General features: G+C 42.0%; 1 protein-coding gene across 16 annotated transcripts in view; it reads right to left on the reverse strand.

The window, feature by feature from the left end:
- The window catches only part of LOC141923446 (poly(rC)-binding protein 3-like), a 547,877-nt gene that overhangs the window by 145,729 nt on the left and 387,690 nt on the right, over positions 1-14,458 (reverse strand). The window contains exon 1 of one of the 16 annotated variants that reach the window (XM_074824698.1): positions 13,780-13,853. The exons of 13 other annotated variants lie outside the window; for them this stretch is intronic. The gene's annotated coding sequence lies outside the window, so the exon portion shown is untranslated. Of the gene's footprint in view, positions 1-12,776; positions 12,972-13,174; positions 13,418-13,779; positions 13,854-14,458 lie in introns of those variants that run through there. 2 more of the 16 variants (XM_074824688.1, XM_074824708.1) reach the window with 2 other exon arrangements.

The raw sequence follows: 14,458 nt of genomic DNA on the forward strand, positions 1-14,458 counted from the left end.
GCCATCTGAAAGTAGGGTCAATATTTGATTGGAGATTTAAGATTATTTTGCAAGTTTGATATGTTTGCAGGAGAAGCAACTGCTGGTCTTTGATGTGTGTGTATCTCCTATAAATCCAAGGAGGTAATAATTCCACCATACAAAGCCATGACATGACCACAAACGGAATATCACATGCAGCTCTTACCTCAACAGATTGCAAAAAAAAAAAAAAATATAAAAATCACTAGGCATATACAAAGAAGGCTAACTTAAATGATATAGGAATTGGAGGATAAGATACTGAATATGAAGACAGACTAAGGAAGCTAAAGTTATATAATCCAGAAAAGAGGATTGAGCAGAGTATGATCAGTCTATAAATAACTTACAGGTAATAGTATAGATGAAAGAAGAGAATTATTTAGACTCCTGGTAGAGGATAAGATGAGAAGCAATTTCCTTTAGCTAAGGAAGGAAAAACTGAACAGAAGAATGTGGGCCAAACATTTGCAAAACTTAACACCCCACAGCAGTATGCATGGGACTGCATTTTAACTAAGGTGGAGCCATTTCACGCATGTGGCAGTTCCAACAAACCAGGTGAGTTTTGTACCTAGCAGGACACAGCCCAACCCTATGGTCACCTGCCAACAGAATGGACCAGGGTTTGTTTTGCTGCCTGGGTACCCAATGGCATAGATGAATTCCAAGAGACATCAAAGATGAGTATAGTTTTAAAGTTAAAAGACAGGCTGTCCAATAGAAGCATTTTTATTTTCCCCTGCAACTTATGGGAGATGGGTTGTTAATACTAACCACAGGCATGAAAAATGGCATTAATATGGCAAATAACTCATAACGTTTAAAGATGGACATAAAACAAGTGCCCAGGATGTGTCTCAAACAGCAAGAAAAGACTTGCTCTCAATTAATCCAACTTGCAAATTTTCAAGTAATGTCAACATAAGCAATACCTGCTCATAGCAAATAAGCTGGAATGAGTAAGTAGAGATTTACCTCAAAGACTGAAAAAAGGTGAAGTTTCACTTTGCAAATAGATTCAGAGCAGCAGGAGTCTACGAAAGATGACAAGAAGCTGGCTTTAAGATTAATATGAGATCCAGAAGACTGCTGCTGCACCCCTCATGCTGTTGTACAGCAGCATGGACTGGGCTATCTTGAGACTAATGATTTCCTTGGGCACTGTGCAGGCAGTGTAGTCTGAACCATGCAGATGTAAGCACAACCTGCAAAACCACATTTGGATGCCGGTAAAATCTCAGGCTCTTCCCCGCTTTTGTGCTGCTGTGGCTACATCACTATCACTACACAAGTAGCTCACTTTGAAAGTGAGTTTTGAAAGGCAGTTTTGAAAGATGTCAGGAGGACTGCAGTGATGCACTCGTCCTCACTGCAGGCAGCCAAATACTGATGTATCCAAGTGGACTTATGTTCAGGGGTTAACTTCAGCCTAGCGAGGCTTCCCAATAGTCAAGGGGAGAATGACTGGCTTCCAAGACTGGCAATTCAGAGCTGCTCTGCTTGGAGGTGCTTCTCTCTCCCCCTGACTACAGACTGAGCCAAGGGTGGGGGGAGGCCTTATTAGGCAGCTTTGGACAACATTTGCATCAAACATACCATACTTATAACCAGATACAACTCTGCCCTCTAAATTCTTGAAACAGCAGCATTTTACCTTGGATTGCACGCTTGTAATACTGTTAAGTGTGTGACTGATAATCCAACTGATTTACAATGGTTTTTAGGAAGTGGCAAGCAAGAATTTTTTTATACTTAAAAGCACTGCTGCACACATCTTGGGAAGATTTTGTTACTCAATTGACAACTATCATGAAAGCTCACGAGTGGTGAAACAAGAATACACCTGTTCACCCCATAAACATGGCCATTTGAGACTTTTTTCTGCTATGGAAATGTCACAGGTTCGAGAAAGGTAATTGACTGAAGTCCATTTGCTGACCAACATTTGTACAATGGTATTTTTCTACAAACACACCCAAGATGCACGATCATAATCAACTCAGAAGAGAACCAACACATAGCATAACTAGAGCTGCAGATTGCCCCTTGCTGCAACTGAGGTTTTATTTGTTTGTTTTTCCATTTTTACATGACGCACTTCTGTCTACAGTACTATTACAGTACACCAGATAATACACCAGTGTTTTCTAGGGAGGACTGCTCAAAACCAACCAAAGACTACTTGTTCCATCCCATTAAGAGTCCCTTGCTAACAGAGACATGTCGACATGCACAGCTTCACACAGGGGTTTCAGATGCTCTGGATGCTATCCCAGACTGTCTGCTCAGGTGCCACTGCAGCACCTTCTTGTGGCATTTATTCCTATTTCAGCTGGTATCAGAAGTATTGGGGCTGAGACAGTTTTGAACAGGAAAAAAAAAAAGTCTGCCTAGAATATGATCTTTTAGGTATTTCACTGCTGAATGTTCCAAGTGGTTGAAATGAATACACACAAGTTTTGGAAAGTCCATACTCCTACTGAAGTGGTGGCGGACACAATACAACAGGCATTATGGTGTAGTGTTCCTATACCAATCACTAGACCTTTCCCATGTCATTAAAAAATAATATCTTCTCCTACAGATGTGGGAAAAAAAAAATCCACATACAAAGGTAAGCATTTTCTACCCAAACATATTGCAAAGACTTTCACTCTCCCTTTCTAGTCTCATGAACATACCACTCTCACTCTCCCTTTCCACTGGTTCCATGACTGAGACAAGATATCTTTGCAAACCCATCTCTTTCTTCTTTTATGTTAACAGAAGTTGCCATCCAGGTTTAAAACTCAGAGGACCTTCAGAAGAGGGGAAGGAAAGACAGGAGAAATGGATGGGGGAAGAAGACAGAGCCTGTGAAAACAGTTTCCATGGATCTTAGAATCATAGAATCATTTAGGTTGGAAAAGACCCTTAAAATCATCAAGTCCAAACATTAACCTAACACTGCCAAGTCCACCACTAAACTGTATCCCTAAGCACCAAGTCTACATGTCTTTTAAATACCTCCAGGGATGGTGACTCAACCACTTCCCTGGGCAGCCTGTTCCAGTGCTTGATAATGCTTCCAGTGAAGAAACTTTTCCCAACATCCAATCTAAACCTTCCCTGAAGCAACTTGAAGTCATTTCCTCTTGTCCTATCGCTCGTTACTTGGGAAAAAGCTTGTATCTGATTCAGATACAAGCTGAAGCAGTATCACGCATCACTTTCACAACGAGATGCCATCTTGCAGCTCAAGTCAACAAAAGCGCCTGGAAACATCTTTGTGTCAAAGATGGATGTTCCTGGGATGTAGGAGCACAGGGGATCCTAAGAGACTTTGGGGATTAGACAGAAACCTGTTCTCATCCTACTGCTCCAACAGAATAACCGAGGAGAAATCTGTCAGGAGCTCTGTGGACATCTCCTCCTCCTCAATGCCCTCCCTGAATGTTACCATAGAACAGGGCTACCTACAGCTCAGCTTTTTATCCCATTTGATCTTCTGCACACATGTTAAAATTGAGGATAACCTTCACAGTCTGTCTCAAAGAATTAAGGCAGCAAATGAGTGGAATATGTAAAAACAGGTGTTTCAATTTGCAAAAACTAACCAGGTAAACTGTATTAAAACATGGCTACAGTTACAAGTCTAAGATCATCATTAGCTAAGAATGCAGATCAACAGCACTTCGGATTGACGAAAAAGTAAAATAGAAGATATTTATGGCTCAGAATCCCCTCTAATACCATTTTTGTCACAAAGTCACTATGTGCATATATACAAGCTACAGATATGTACATAAATTAGATGCCCAGTGCTTGCACAAAACTACTTTGACAAAATATTAATGAGCAACATTATTAAGTTAAAATATAGATGAACTCCATACTTTGTTGATTACACATCAGAAATAAAAAAAGAGATTTATTTGAACAAACACAGTTCAATAAGTCCTTTTCATGAATGAGAAGCGTGAAGGCAAGAGAGACTGTTACAACCAGCAGTTATTCGAAGCTTCAGACATGAAAGCTAGTTTTACAACATGAGCTATAAACCCTTTTTTGTTTATTACTATAGCCTACCCATTTGACATCTACCCTAATAAATGGTTCTCAATGAAAAGCACGCAAGTACACACCATTTTCTCTGGCTTTCCCCAGAGTATTGAGGTTCATTAGACAGATCATCAGCTTTCTGCAAGAGATGTCTGCACAGTTTTCAAGTTTTGACTAATAATCTCTTGAAATAAGGTTTGCAGCAGAAGACGTGCTGAGCCAAAGTCATCACTAGTCTGAATTTGTGAGGATGTGATTTATTTTTTTTTTTTTTTTAAGATGACTTTGCCTTCCGTTTTAGACATATTTGCAGGTCCAAAGTGGTTTTATTCTGTAGATATCCATACCCCCCCCCTCCCCCAAAGCAATTACTATCAAGAAAATAAAAGTACCAATCCAGAACTATTTCTACTGAGATGTTTCTGTGACTATTCCCAGCAGCAGACTTGTTTCTCAGAATCTTCTCAGAAAGCAGAGATAACAATGCAAATTAATTTTGCTTTAAACTTGGGCAAATATGTGCACAAATTTTACTTTTTTTGTCCAGATTCTATAAACAAAGGCATGTAAGAAATGTAGTGTAGTATGAACATGGAAATTTTCTTTAGAAAGTTGCCAGCCATGGTTTAAAGTGGCTAGTTAAGTTCCCAGTTAAGAGTTTAAAGTGAATATGAATTAGTATCTTTGAAATCAAACCTAGCCAAGAAAGGATTTTGTAACATCTACTGACCTCCACATAAGATAATCCCCAATACAAAAATATAAGTATCTGAAAAAATCTGAATTTCATTAGCAGCATAGGAACTAGAAATGAAAACATTTTAGGTGCATCTGCAATCTTTTACACTTGTCCAGTATATTTTAAGGATATTATTTAGAAATACATTTCTTTATCTGTCAACTCAGCCATATTCTCATTGAGAGCATCAGATCTGGATATATTTTTAAGTATGATCTCAGAGGTACACAGAGCTGAAATGAAGGTGACATTTTATTAGTCACCATAGGCAACCCTAGTTCTGGCTACTTTCGTTATTATTTATCTCCCAATATATATATTATCTGCTGCTTTTAACTTTATTGACTAATAATAATATTCACTGGAGACTGGGTCTTTCCTGTCTAGTGATGGGAAAGCAGAGAGGTCACAAGGTAAAAGAAAACTCCATTTTCACAGGCATTTTAATGCATTGCTCCTAAGGGAATTCAAGTTGCTTTCGAAAGGTTTAGATATATATCGGTGAGCCCTTTACTCCTGAGTCAACTAAAAGCCCATCCATCTGTGCACAATCCAATGTAATAAAAGCACAGTAAAAAGAATAGTTTCTGTACACTTTTTTTCTAAAGCCTCGCTTGCATTTTATTGCCAACTCCACAGTAACTTCACACACCCAGTCAAAGTAAGATCAGGGTTGTTTCTTAATGGGAGGTACAACAGGCAAGAAAAGGTCACAGCACTGTGAGATTTCCTTTCAGACAATGAACAGGATTAGAAGTGAATATGTCCCAGTGAGCAGATTACCCTAAAACAAAACCCAGGGATGACAAGGCAAAGCTGAGGGTCCAAATCATGTGTCAGCAATCTCCTCCCAGCAAGTCTGGGGTTAAGAAGACTGGCGCACATGTATATATACACACACATATACATGTAATCCACCACAAGTGGTGTTGATACATTTGCCCAAACTACAAAGTAAACAAAGCCCTCTAAAAGTTTAGCATATCCAAATGTTAAGTCTACCTTTGTCAGAAGAAAACTAGTATCAGAAAATATGAGAATATCAAGATAGGTTGCCTACATGGCCATAACTCTACCTTTTATAACCTTTTCATTGAAACTGAAAACCAAGAGAGCAGGAAGGATGTTTCTGAGAAACCAGAAGGCATCATCCAACCACAGTGAAGTATGCTCACAAAACTGCAGAGAGATTGTATTGCCCACTGGCTATAAAGTACCACTCATCAGCTGACACCCAGCATCTGGCTATGGATGTGTCCCTACGCAGGCCCAACGTGCAGCAAAACAAATGAACTATTGTTTCATTCAGTCATGACAGTCTTAATGGCTGCAAAAGGAAAGTATTTGCATTTCTAGTGTTTAAGCTAATGCATTCTGCTCCACAGCCAGTACCAGGAAAAGGTACCCCTGAAGTTACCATGCCACAGCTGAAGATCAGTGTCTTCTTAAAGTATGCTTTTTAAGACATAGGTGAAATTACTCACAAACACTAATATCTACCAATGAGAGGTTGAATATTATGATGTCACATATTAAGTTATGACATGATATGCCAACAGATTAATCGGTGCTGAAGCTCCCAGAGATACACAGACAATTATGGTTCCTGTAAGCAAAGGGGAGCCCAACAGCAACACTGGTTATAAGTGTGGGAAAGAGTCACACCCAGCATGTGGTGGCCACAACAGACACCCCCAAGTGCAGATGTATTTCTGTCAGCATTGGAGGCTGTCTGGGGAGCTGGTCTAGTCAGTCACAGGAAAGTTCAGCTTCAGTAGGCTCCACCACCACAGCTCACATCGGAGCCTTTTGTCAGAGATGTATCATTCCTGCACAAACAACAGAAGCCTCCAAAATTTCAGAAGTACTTTAAAACACAGGGTCAGATTCAGAGTATCTTATCTGACACTACAGACACTGAAGGGACATTTGACTTAGTTACAAGCAAGGTTTAAGAGCTCTTAAAATTGTTACTCAGCCTCCTCTACCCCACCCTACTCCACAGAGGCATCATGGTATGCTCACACTACTTAATTAACAGTGACAGTCTTTCTGTTACCTGCCAGGCATCTGTGTTTGTGCAGTGTGAATACTGATGCGGGAAGGAGGGAGGGGGAAATGAAGTGTATCTCTTTCTCAGTGTCTGCCCCCAGCCCTTGCTCTTCCTGGAGAAATCTAACTTGTAACTTCTGATGTTCCCTACTACTCGATCAAAATCCAGCAATTTAAACATCTCTGAACTGAAAGGAGTTGAGACTCCAAACCTGATTCTCATCACTGTGAATGAAAACTCTGAACTTACATAGTGGAACAACAGTACATCTCTCCTATTTTCCTATTTGAAGGAACAAAATATTTTAATTTACTCTCATAGGTATAACATACATTAATAAAAAAGGCAAACAGCCTTCTTAATCACTTTGATCATATGTAAGCAAATCTCCCCCAGATCCAGGCAGCTTAGGGACTTTCAGTATTTAATCCAGTACTATATAGTAACTATTGAGCGGATTTACAGCATTTACAAAGGTTGTGTCTGCCCCCAATGTTTTCAAAGCCTTTTCATTTAAAATCTCTGCTGTCATTCTATAGAATGTTTAATGTTACAAAACAGCTAGCAAAATTTCCATTAGCTCTTCTGACTAGATGCTGGCACACAGCCATAATCATGCTAATGAGATCCTCGAGGTATGCACAGTTTTATTAATTAAATGAAATCACAGAAAAGTCATTTTATGGTCTTCAAAGGTCAGATTCTGTCCTTCTATTCATTTAAGTCAGCCTCAAATGCTGAACAGGTGCTTTATTGCCCACCAATGAGAAAATACAAGCCAACAGGGGTAAAGGTAATAGACCATCCTAAATACAGAACTAGATGGTGTGGACATTGCGTCAAGCCCTTCATTGCCATGTAGCTACATCCAAAAGCATTCTTTTTCTGGGAGATGTACCCCTCTTTGCTGTTCTGCAGAGTGCTCTGCATCTGGGATGGTATTCTGCTTCCCTTGTTGCTACTGGGACAACCAGACTGTTCAATTTCACAAAATCCTCAGATTAGCACTAATATCTTATCCGTATTTGCTTACCAACAAACACATACCTATCTGTGTATAAAAGATGACATGAGCCTTTCTAGAGCTCCACTTGCTCTGTAGGCAGTTGCCAGACTTTTGCTGAGTGCCTGGGAGTGCGGTTCTGACACAGCCACCCCCTTTTTCTAATACTTGGCTGAACCTTCATAAAGCCTTGCTTTATGCATCAGTCAAGTACTTTGGTTTGGTTTTGTTGTTTTTTGTGGTGTGGATTTTTTTTATTTTAGTGAAAATATTCTTTGTTTCTTATTACAGACATGTCCCTAAACTAGTCTATAATTTTAGCCAAAATTTTTTCAGTAAACATACTGTGAATCTAACAGAAATAAAGCAGTACAGAACAAGGCAGAGAAGTGCAAACAGTGTTTTTCTAAACATTTTAATTGCCTTTTTAAAAATTATTTGAAATTGTTTGACTTATGTTTGTGAGGACAAAAAGAAATAAAACCAAAAAATTACACACTCAGGTTTTTCTCTGAAACATTTTGTAGAAGTTTGCAGATGTACTGCAATAAATCCTACTAAGAAATGCTGCAGCGTCCTCCTCAAGCACTTGTATCAAGCCAGAGGCTGCCCGAGCAACTAGATTATGCTGAGAACAACAGTACGTGGACTGTTTTTACTCCTTTTATAAAGTCTACTGGTTATTTATTCCATTGTGTTACAGTCAAATCCTGCCACCAGTGCCCATGTCCTTCTCAGAAGAAGAGTCTGTTGAGGTCACTGGGCTGAGTCTTGACAGTCTTAATCACTGCTCAATGACTCCCAGCAGCGTTTAGTCTAGCTACTACGTCAAGCAAAGACCTCTGAGGGGGCAGGCGGAATGAGAAAGTTCACCAGACTCTAAATGACCATTACAGCTTTGGATAAACAAGGTCTGATCCAAGTGGGAGCCTGGTCTATAGAGGAACAGAATTTAAAACAAAAGCATACATTAACCCTCTTGGAAAAAAGATCCATTCATGTCAGTTCGCCTTTTTTTTTTTTTTTAACTATAGATACCCCTTATATTTTAAATAACAATGACTTTCTGTACTAGTTGGTTTTTGTGTCTCTGTGCTGAAGATTTTCAGGGCTTGGAAAGCAAGTAAGATGCTGAACAGCGCGTATGTACACAAGATGACATCTTTGGCAGTGGACACAAAGGCTTCCGAATACGGGTGAGCGCAGCGAAGGGCCACCCGTGTGCGTCAGGGACGATGGGGCTGTCTGCTAGAAATCTGGCATACTGCTCAAATGGGAGTTTGTTAACCTGAACTTGATTTCTGTGCCTGATTAATGAATGTTAACATACAAATGCACTTGCTGAATATTTTCATAGCTTTATAACCACTTTATAGGAGCTTGGACCTATCATCAGCTCCCTCTTCCCTCCCCCTAGCTGATGGACACTACACTCCATAAAAACCACACACCCTTAAGACTAGGTGGATGTCTATTACAAAGATTTTCTGCTTGATTTTAATCCAGAAGAGCTGGCATTGAGCTGGCATTTTTTAATTAAAACCTCCTTCACTCAGTTCTTTTTTGTCTTGTGGAACATCTATCAATCAGGAGTCACCACAGAATGCACCCGGTGGCAGGAGGCTATTTTGTCCCCTCCCCCAACCCCAGACACTGACTTCCCCCCCCCCCCCGCCCCTGCAACTTCATTAACTAAATGCACTGAATAAACCTTAACATCCCAGCTAAATCCTATTGGTCCTGGATTTACTGCTTAATGCTAAAACCCAAGCGACCCATTTTTCTCCTGTTGATACTTCTATTGCTGATGGCAGCCAGCAGAAAAAAATACCCCACCTTAAAATATTTTAATGTAAGGATCAAAACCCAGAGAATTCATCACTCACTCTTTCTGCCGCTGCTCATGAACTTTATGTAAGCTCTACTCGGTGTGTCAAAGCTTCCCGTGCTTTTGTGCTTCACAGGCAACCCAGCAAGTCTGTTGCTTAGCAAATGAATGCAACAAAACGCATCTGCTATTAAAAGTGCAACAAAGTCTCTTTTAAAGAAAAATATCTTACAAAGTTTATGAGAATAATTTTTTGTGCATTCTACAATCTCCAGTCATGATGATGTTATAAACATCAGAAGATGGAGACCCCACTAACTAAAAATCTTTGGGAAAGCCTAACAACGAGAGTAACAGTTTCAGTGCTACAGATTCAGTCTGAGTTCCTATCCTTATGTTTTGCTCTAAACTGTAATGGTTTGTCTTCCCAATTTCATGTACACAATACAAAAGGCTAAGGATTATTCACTACCCCCTTGCCTCCTGGCTGCCAACATTCCTGCTGCACCCCAGTTATAATTGCTGTACCTAATCTCACCTCGACTCAGCTGCTCAACGCTTCCTCCTTGGTCTGTGACGAGGAACGGGAATCCTGATGGTCACTTCCCAACTCTTGACTCTTTATTCCCAAAGCACCCAAACTGGGTTATCCATCCAGCTGCAAAGTCTCCCTATGGTAGCATTAAGGGCTTTGGCTCCTGACTGCTCCTGAGGCCACCAGCCTGCCTTTACTCTTTGCTCTAGCAGACCTCTGACCTCTCTGCCCCCCTCAAAACATCACTGCCATGACCACCATGTGTTTTGCCACAGCATCTGCCACTCCAGAACCCTTCCCTCCTGCAAAAACCTCTCTCACGCTCCTGCCACATGCACCTGTGGCTGTGGCCACGTCTCCCATTAGTTTTGCAAGCTTCTCCACAACTTTCTGCCGCAGTGATACACCCCTGCCCTATTGCAGGGTCCCTTTGCAGTTGTTCCTGCCCAGCTGCTCAGCCCCGGCCTCCCAGCCCTCCCGAGAAGGAGGGTCAGCTCACCCCCTGCTCCCCCACATCCTGACCCACCGTCCCCCAGCACAGAGCACCATAAAGGGTGTGAACCATTGCACTTTGGCTAGGACAGCCCCTTGCCCTGCGATGGCTCTGTGGCAAAGAGCTTCATAGGCAGAAAACACAGCGCTCCCCTCACGGCTTGCAAAAGTCGCTAACCACATTTGCAGTAATCTGTCGGAGAAGGCTATTCTGGCTTGCTCTTGAGTATCCAACCAACACAGCAGTCTTTGGATTTGACTTATATTTTTAATACCACATTTCACTTTATATTAATATCAGACTTCGGTGCCCTACAATACTGAGGCCAATTTCTGAGAAGAAGGGCTGCATCCTGAAACACCTACCCCATGCACACCCAGCCCTCTGCCTGGCAAATTCCCATGGCATTCGGAGGCTGAAAAGAAACAAGGAGCCTGGACATCTGGTAGAAATTCAGTTATCCCGAATAAAAATTGTATTTACAAAGAACCTAAAAGCAAATCTAATCTAACACTGAAGATACGCAGCACAGCTTACACGTTATTAGTACAATGTCCGTTACGAGAAGGCTTTCAAATAAAAGTGCTTTCTTACTGAGTGTGCATTTGCAGTAATGCATTTCTTACCAATACCACTAATGGAGCGTTCATCATATTTCTAGCTTCTCTGAAGTAACAAGAAAAATAAATTAAGCCATGTAAAAATAAAATGAATTTATCCATATCGCTATGCATTATCATACTGCACACACTCTACAGATGTATTTAAATATGGTCCTCGAAGAAAGTAATGGCAACTGACTTCAATATTACAGAAATATTCAAACTAGCATAAACTGGAGACCAAAAGCAATAAGGAACGGAAACACTAAACCAGTTATATTCTTGAAGACTTATTTTTCAGTATGGACACATTTGGAAAGAATGGCATGGAAAGAAAGGGCGCAAGGTCTTTTATAAGAAACCAGCTACTTCAGATTGTAAGTAAAAATATTTTTGCTCACCTCATTATAAACCATTTTATTTTTATAAACTCTTGCCTGATTTTAGTATGGCCAATTCCAGGATTCCATTTTGAACCATGCTCAGTGATAGTTCATGAACTTTACGCCAGGCATCTTTGTAGGGATAAGCGGTTGACAAATGGATTACCAGCCGCTCAACTCAATTTTTTACTATTGTTCTACTTCTAAAACCGTATATAAAAAAACAAACAAGACCTACAGCTAGACTAGATGGTACGCACGCTTCTAACAGCATTTTTTTTTTTTGTTGACATTTGAGGATAGACATGCACAGCAATTTCCAGCTACGACTACATTTTGCCGTCTATAATCTACGCAAGAGCTGTTAAAATATGATTAGGTAATATGTGCTGAGTGTTTATTTTTCCAGTAGTACTAGTAGGGTTATCAGAAACACAAATAGAAGTTGTACACTAAACATAACCATGCGCAGTGAAATAGGACATTCTAGCAGATGTATCAAAGAGATTAAAGCATAGTTCTGGGTGCGTGGTAACAAAACTTCTTGCGTCTTTAAAAATAATAATATTATTAATAATAATTATAAAAAGGAGGCACGCAGTCCAGAGTCCTCTCTTATTACTGTTATCATAAAGCTATCATGTATTTTCTAACTTTTCTTTCAGAAACACAGACTTTAAAGTTTACTTTTTCCCCCATTGCACACCACCCAGAACTATGCTACGATTGCTTACTTAGGCTGTTCACATCAGCAACTTAAAATCCCCAAAAAAGCCTCCAGAAACCTTAACAGATAAATGCAAGGAGGTAACTTTCAATGCCAATACACCCAAGTATATGGGACAATATTCCAACTCGGTTGCTTTTGACAGTGATGCTGGTTTACAGTACGCCAGAAACTTCTTAGCCTCCGCCTTTCTAATCCCTCCGCAGCCCCTGTGGTTTTCCTTGGCCTCTCCCCATTTCACGTTAAACTTGCAGGAAACTATTAACGGGAACAGAGGCACACACCAGCCTCCAGATGATATTATCGCGTTTGAACCCTGGAGCTGCCGGCTCAGGCGGGGTCACTCACCCACGGGAAGCCCACACTTCCCCGCAGACTGTCCCCGACGCATATTTCAGCGCAGCTCGCTTGCGCGGGTGATAAAACCAGCCCCGTCTCCACGCAAACCACTTCCACAGCAACTTGTTGGTCTCAATCTTTTAACGACTTTGCCCACCGCAGCCTGTCCCGGGCAGGCAGAGGAGCGAAACTCAGCCCCTGAAGCACCCGCAAAAGCAGCGTGCTCGGCTCTTGCAAAGCTCAAAACAAAGCACCCCCCCCCACACACACACCAACCCCCCGCGCGCAGCACCCCCTCCTCGGCCGCGCCGCAACCCCAGGGAGCGGGACCAGGGTCCTCCCTGCTGCACACCCCCCACCCCCCCGCCCCATCTGCTCGCGTCCCCGCGGGGGGCAGAGGTACCCACCTGCCGAGCGGGCCCCCAGCCCGGCCGGAGCCCCACGCCGCTCCCGTTCTCCCGTGGGGCGCGCAGCCGCCTCCCTCCGCGCCGCCCTGCGCGGGGCTGCCGACCGCGGCTCCCTCCGCGCCGCCCAGCCGCGGACCGGCGGCCCAGAGCCCCGAGCCCTACCACGGCGAAGCAAAGCTGGGCGGCTTTTTTTTTTTTTTTTTTTTTTTTTTTCCCCCCCCCCTTTCCTCCCTTCTCCCCGTTTTTGCTCCCTTCCTCCCCTAGCTTAGCCCCTGGCAGATAAGCCCGAGTCAGCCAGAGTGTACTCGCAACACCCCCTCCACCAATCATTTCAATTAGTGCCACATGAGAGGAGCTTCTGCCCAAAATCTGCTTAAGAAAGGGCCAGAGGGCAGGGCAATCTCCTTTGCTCAACAATGACCAGAAGCTGCTATAAATATCCAAACAAAAGCACTGTCAAGGCCAGGAATGTCACATCCTAATGTGATAAAAATTGTAAAGATCCCATGTATACCAGAAGTACAAAGGAGGAAAAATAATTTTTAAAAAGACACAAAGATTAAAAGCAGTCACCGCCTTCCTACCCTCTCCCCCCGATACGTAACCTTGTAATATGTTATCAAAGATGTATATTTCTGGGTGCCAAGCTATAATGTTTTCGAGGTTCCGAGTGGCTCGCTCACAATCCCTTTGTGACAGCTGCGCGCTAATATTTATAGGTACCCAAGTCTATGCATCTTATATAACCAAGTACAGTGACCAGGGCTGGTCAGAGGTAGCCTCCAACCCCCCAGATACTTTGCATCACACAAACAGTAGAAGCAATGGCTTCTCTACATTAAAACATTAACAAGAGGTTCCTGATATGCCAATAAGTAAATCAGTACATTAATACAGACTCGGGCGCATTTGTATCAAAACTGGGGGATTTAATCTAATTTGATTTACGCACATTTTACACCAGCATACTCCAGAACTGTGAGGAGAAACTCCAGCCTGAGGCTTTTAACTATATAGTGAGTTAGAGCTGAAAACTAACCAAAAAACCTGCAAAACACCCTTGATCAAGCAGAGTGCCTCCACCTGCAGTGCCTGACCCTAGAGCTTGTGCACCACTTTGCAAACCTCCAGTTCGCACCGTGCAAGTAGCTGGACGCTGCCTGCTCTGGCATGAGGAGGACTGGGTGAAAGACGGGAGTGGTTTCGGTCCCGTTTGACTGCTTGTAAACTCTGCAATGCCTTTGAAATAGTAATTTCCAGTCTGTTGATGGCAGGATGACAACA

Source organism: Strix aluco, chromosome 1, assembly GCF_031877795.1.
Source record: "Strix aluco isolate bStrAlu1 chromosome 1, bStrAlu1.hap1, whole genome shotgun sequence".
Taxonomy (NCBI): Eukaryota; Metazoa; Chordata; class Aves; order Strigiformes; family Strigidae; genus Strix; species Strix aluco.